Raw genomic sequence first — 5,739 nt, 5'->3', positions numbered from 1 at the left:
GTATTCAGTTACCTCTATGACAGCTAAGAGGAACTTAGTTTGTGGAGTATTGTACTGTTTAATTGGAGAAGGCACTGGTGACCCACTCCAGTACTCTTGCCTGGAAAATCACATGGATGGAGGAGCCTGGTAGGCTGCAGCCCATGGGGTCGCGGGAAGAGTCAGACACGACTGAGCGACTTCACTTTCACTTTTCACTTTCATGCATTGGAGAAGAACTTGGCAACCCACTCCAGTGTTCTTGCCTGGAGAATCCCACGGAAGGAGGAGCCTGGTGGGTTGCCATCTATGGGGTCACATAATCAGACATGACTGTCGCAACTTAGCAGCAGCAGTACTGTTTAATAGGATATCTATTTTAAAATGTAACCCAATCTTCTTACCCACATACTTTTTATTTCATATATTCTAAAACAGTGTCTCTTCCTCTCCCTCTCTTCTTTTTCCAACCTCTTCCTCCTTCTTTCTCTGTATCTTTCTTCCTCCCTCCCCCTTTTCCTCTTTTTATCCTTCTCACTCTTCCCTCTTATACAGCAGCACAGGTAGAGAAGAAAAATATCATCCCAACTAAGCAAAAATTACACCAGTGAACCAAACACTAGAGACGAGAGATGGGCACAGTCTGCTTTCATCCTCAAAACTGAAGAATTCAATACATTGGGAAAAGACACTTTTGAAAATTCATTAAAAAAAAAAAAAAGTTATGTCTTACATTTTACAGGATTGGCTTAAAATATCTACTTTAGGTGTCCATACTAATTACATAGTCTATCTAATTAACAATGTATATTTCAACTATCCTAAATATAATTTAGATAAATTCATTATCCAGAGTTTTAGTAGAGAATTTGGAACTCTTCCCATAAATTCCTCCTAACCCAAGTTTAGAAAGCACTGTGCTTTTACCTGCAAGGCCAATACAGTGTTGCGATATTTCATTTCAGTCTGAGAAGAGAGCTCTAATTGATGAAGAACAGTTCCTAGAAAACGTAATTGGGCCAAAGATCAGTTTTCTGGCTGAAAAAGAGTAGGCCTTAGAGAACACATAATAACAAGATGGCTTTTTCCAAGTAATGGGATCAATACTATATTCTATTTCCTCCTACCCCATCTTCCTTCTGAACCACTACAGAAGAACAGAAATTCTTAAGGATTTTCCTGGTCATGGCATTCTCATGGCTTGGATACAAGGATGCTGGAAGACGCTACATTTAGAGCAGAGAGGGTTTCCCAGGCTGTGAGGAGATCACAATTGGTTATTACCTGCGTGGCACCACCAGTTATAACCTCAGTGTGTAAAGAAAGGTGTCATTTCAACTCAAGAAAAACTAAAGGGGAAATTTCAGCCTCTTCCCAGATTCTGCATGGGCAGTTAACTTTCCAGAAAGGTCAAGAATGCTAAACCCAAAGTCTCCTGTATCAGTGCAGGAAAAGAAACAAGCCATTAAGAACCATCAGAGAAGTCAATAGGCAAGGCTGACTACAGTCCCCAGGGAGTTCTCAGTGTCTTACACAATGTATGTCCCTATCCTTGGATTGTACATGTTACCTATTCTCTGTGAATTAATCCTCTTGGTATCACTTTCTGACAAAACTATATATCCTACAATTCACATCTTTCCCAGAGCACTGCAAAGTAGCAAGAGTTGAATAAGGCACCCAGCAATATTCCTGGAAACTAATGACCTGGGGGAATTGCTAAAAGATTGCATAGACTACTGTGCCTCAACAATAAAGCAATGAACCTGGTCTCCGCAAAACATACATAAGAAATCCTGTCTATCTGTATCTACTCGAAGTGTACGGACTTATGAAAACATTTTAGAAGATCGGTGCAATCTACTTACCCATTGCAACAGAGCTGAACATCATGATTCCCTCCTCTAGACTTCTTTCGCATGCTATGTATTTATCTATGTATTTATTTGGCTGTGTGGCATGTAGGATCTTTCCCTGACCAGGAATCGAACCCATGATCCTTGCATTAGAAGCATGGAGTCTTAACTACTAGACTTCCAGGGAAGTTCCAGTATGCCACTCATTTGGAAACTAGTATTTCTGAAGCTACTGATTGCTATCTTGTTATGTGAATGTGTATACCCATTCACAATCACCTTCCTATTACTGTGAACGCTCCATCATTTATTAATATCTCCTGCTGCAAAACAAATTATCCCAAAACTTAACAGCTTAAAACACTGCCTATTATTTCACCCAGTTTTTGACAGTTGGGTATCTGGTCATGGCTTAACTGGGTGGCTAACTTAGTGTGACTCATGGGAGTTCAGGAGAGCTGTCAGTCAGGGCTCTGGTCATCAGGAGTCATTACTGGGCTGCTTTAGTTCCTCAGAAGTTGGAGACCCAATTCTTCACCATGTGGACCACCATGTATGGTGGCTCCTGACAAGAGGAGCTTCAGCTACAGAAGGCTGTTGAAAGAGAGAGACAGGGATATAACCAGAAGGAATCCATAGTTAGTTTTCTAACCCAATCTCAAAAAAGACAAAATTAGCACTTCTACCCTATTTTACTACTCACATAGACCATGTGGAATTATCTCACTTGCTAGCAAAGTGAAAGTGAAGTCGCTCAGTCGTGACTCTTTGTGACCCCATGGACTGTAGCCTATCAGGCTCTTCCCTCCATGGGATTCTCCAGGCAAGAGTACTGGAGTGGGTTGCCATTTCTTTCTTCAGGGAATCTTCCCAACCCAGGGATTGAACCTGGGTCTCCCACATTCCAAGCAAACACATTAACCTCTGAGCCACCAGGGAAGCCCTTAAATTCTCCAAGCCAGCCTTCAATAGTATGTGAATCATGAACTTCCAGATGTTCAAGCTGGATTTAGAAAAGGCAGAGGAACCAGAGATCAAATTGTCAACATTTGTTGGATCATCAAAAAAGTGAGAAAGTTCCAGAAAAACATCTACTTATGCTTTATTGACTATGCCAAAGCCTTTGACTGTGTGGATCACAATAAACTGTGGAAAATTTTGAAAGAGATGGGAATATCAGACCACCTGATCTGCCTCCTGAGAAATCTGTATGCAGGTCAGGAAGCAACAGTTAGAACTGGACATGGAGCAACAGACGGGTTCCAAATCAGGACAGGAGTACATCAAGGCTGTATATTGTCACCCTGCTTATTTAACTTATATGCAGAGTACATCATGAGAAATGCTGAGCTAGATGAAGCACAAGCTAGAATCAAGATTTCTGGGAGAAATATCAATAACCTCCGATACGCAGATGACACCATCCTTATGGCAGAAAGCAAAGAAGAGCTGAAGAGCCTCTTTATGAAAATTAAAGAGGAGAGTAAAATGGTTGGCTTAAAGCTCAACATTCAGGAAATGAAGATCATGGCACCTGGTCCCATCACTTCATGGCAAATAGATGGGAAAACAATGGAAACAGTGACAAGCTTTACTTTTGTGGGGCTCCAAAATCACTGCAGATGGTGACTGCAGCTGTGAATTAAAAGACGCTTATCCTTGGAAGGAAAGTTATGACCAACTTAGAATATTAAAAAGCAGAGACATTACTTTGCCTACAAAATTCCATCTAGTCAAAGCTATAATTTTTCCAGTAGTCATGTATGATGTGAGAGTTGACTATAAAGAAAGCCGAGCGTCAAAGAATTGATGCTTTTGAACTGTGGTGTTGAAGAAGACTCTTGAGTGTTCCTTGGACAGCCCAGAGATCCAACCAGGACATTGTAAAGGAAATCAGTCCTGAATATTCATTGGAAGGACTGATGTTGAAGCTGAAACTCCAACACTTTGGCGACCTGATACAAAGAGCTGATTCATTTGAAAAGACCCTGATGCTGGGAAAGATTGAAGGCAGGAGGAGAAGGAAACAGCAGAGGAAGATGGTTGGATGGCATCACCAACTCAATGGACATGAGTTTGAGTAAACTCTAGGAGTTGGTAATGGACAGGGAGGACTAGTATGCTGCAGTCCATGGGGTTGCAAAGAGCCGGACACAACTGAGCAACTGAACTCAGACCTCAGACCATGTGGAAAGAGATCACATAACTGCATGAATCCAGGAGACAGGGTTTTTTGGGAACCATTTTGCTGTCAACTACCACAGATGCAGTTTCTTTCCACCACTCTCACTGTCAGAAATTCTAAGATGATGTCTCACTTGGAATAAGGAGTCGATTAATATTTGTTGTATATATTTATGATCCCCCAAATCCTCAAAATGTATTATCTAATTACTCTTTTATTCTTCCCCACATCACTGCAGTAAAGATAATATAATTATGTTACTCTCAATCTGTTTATTAACAATTACAGTAATTGACCAGAACTTAGATGATAGGGGTGCATTTTTACCATGAAGAAACACATATGACTTTTAGCTAAATTATTCATTCACATTTCATCTTTATTTCTCAATATTTATTCATGTGAGAAATATTTATTGACTCCTCACTAGCTGCCAGGGACATGAAACTACAATACACTTTGATGAATATTATGGTAAAGGAAATAAAGAGTCATGTGAACTCATGAATCAGAGAATACTTTTCACTATAACATTTAGCAAAATTGAAAAATATAAAATACTAGATAAAAAACAAGCCTATAAATATGCTATCATTTCAATGAAAATTAAATTATGTTTCTACTAACTTGTGATAGAGTTGGTTGTACTAAAATTCATGACAATTTGATGTGAAATTGGTAGAAACATAGATATGAGTTCCCACATATACAACAAAATGAGTACAGAGTATCATTAAGAAGCTGTACTAACACATACTGTTCATAATTCTCCAACTATTCATCTCATATTCCTCCTTAAAAGATCTCAATACTGCTCAGATTTCCACCTTTCCTTCAGACATTTCAGAGCCTTAAGGACTGTACTGATAGTTTTGAATACTTAGTTCAAATCATCAGTTTTCCATTTAGCTTGAAAATTTCATGGTTATAGTGGCAAGGTTGGCCTTAGGAAAAATTTGGTATTAAGTGAAACATGTGTTACCCTTACCCTCTGTAGTGGGTTAAACAGAGGTCCCCAAAAGATATGTCTGCGTCCTCAACCCTGGAGTTAGTAAATGTAACATTATTTGGAAAATGACCTTGCAGATGTAATAAATAGGTTGAAGATGTTGAGATGAGATCATCCTGAATGACTGGGCCCCAGATCTAACGACAGCATCCTTATAAGAGACATAAAAGAGAAATACACACAGAATATTCTGGAGATGTTATATAAAGATAGAGGCAGAGACTGGAGTTATGAAGCCAAGGAAGTTGGGAAAGTCTTAGAGCCACCAGAAACTGAGAGGTAAGAAAAGATTATCTCCTGGAGATTTCAGAAGAGAACACAGCTCTGCTGATAACAGAACACAAACCTTCCAGTTTCAAACTTCTGGCCTCCAGAATGGTGAGAAAACAAATTTCAATTGCTTTAAGCCAAGCAGTTTGTGGTATTTGTTATAGCAGCCCTAGGAAATTAATACTCCCTCCAACCTAAATAGTGTCCCAACACTAATTTACATGTCTTTTTGCAGTAGGCCCAGGCGTACCCAACGCCAACACCAGTAAGTGCCAACACCTGCACTAACTCGCCTCCATGCCAACAATTGCACTCACCCTTCCAACACCAACACCTGCACCACTCAGGATTCTTGGCTCCAAAAGGGGTGAGCCAGCTTATCAGCAAACTAATTCAAGCAATTGTTTAATGGATATAACTACATCAATTGATTCATTACT

General features: G+C 39.8%; 1 long non-coding RNA gene across 1 annotated transcript; it reads right to left on the bottom strand.

Annotated features, from left to right (window-relative positions):
• Positions 1 to 904: 904 nt before the first annotated feature.
• On the bottom strand, positions 905 to 5,470 carry LOC147365993 (uncharacterized). Its single transcript, XR_015132357.1, has 3 exons — positions 5,376 to 5,470; positions 1,848 to 2,429; positions 905 to 980 (listed from the first exon to the last, which is right to left on the bottom strand). It is a non-coding gene; the product is annotated as an uncharacterized LOC147365993 (long non-coding RNA).
• Between the last annotated feature and the right edge of the window lie 269 nt (positions 5,471 to 5,739).

Source organism: Bos grunniens, chromosome 9 (assembly GCF_055505025.1).
Source record: "Bos grunniens cultivar Pamir isolate PY7600 chromosome 9, Bosgru_T2T1.0, whole genome shotgun sequence".
Classification (NCBI taxonomy): Eukaryota; Metazoa; Chordata; class Mammalia; order Artiodactyla; family Bovidae; genus Bos; species Bos grunniens.
The sequence above is the reverse complement of the archived record's forward strand: the minus strand, read 5'-3'. Positions and strand labels throughout refer to the sequence as shown.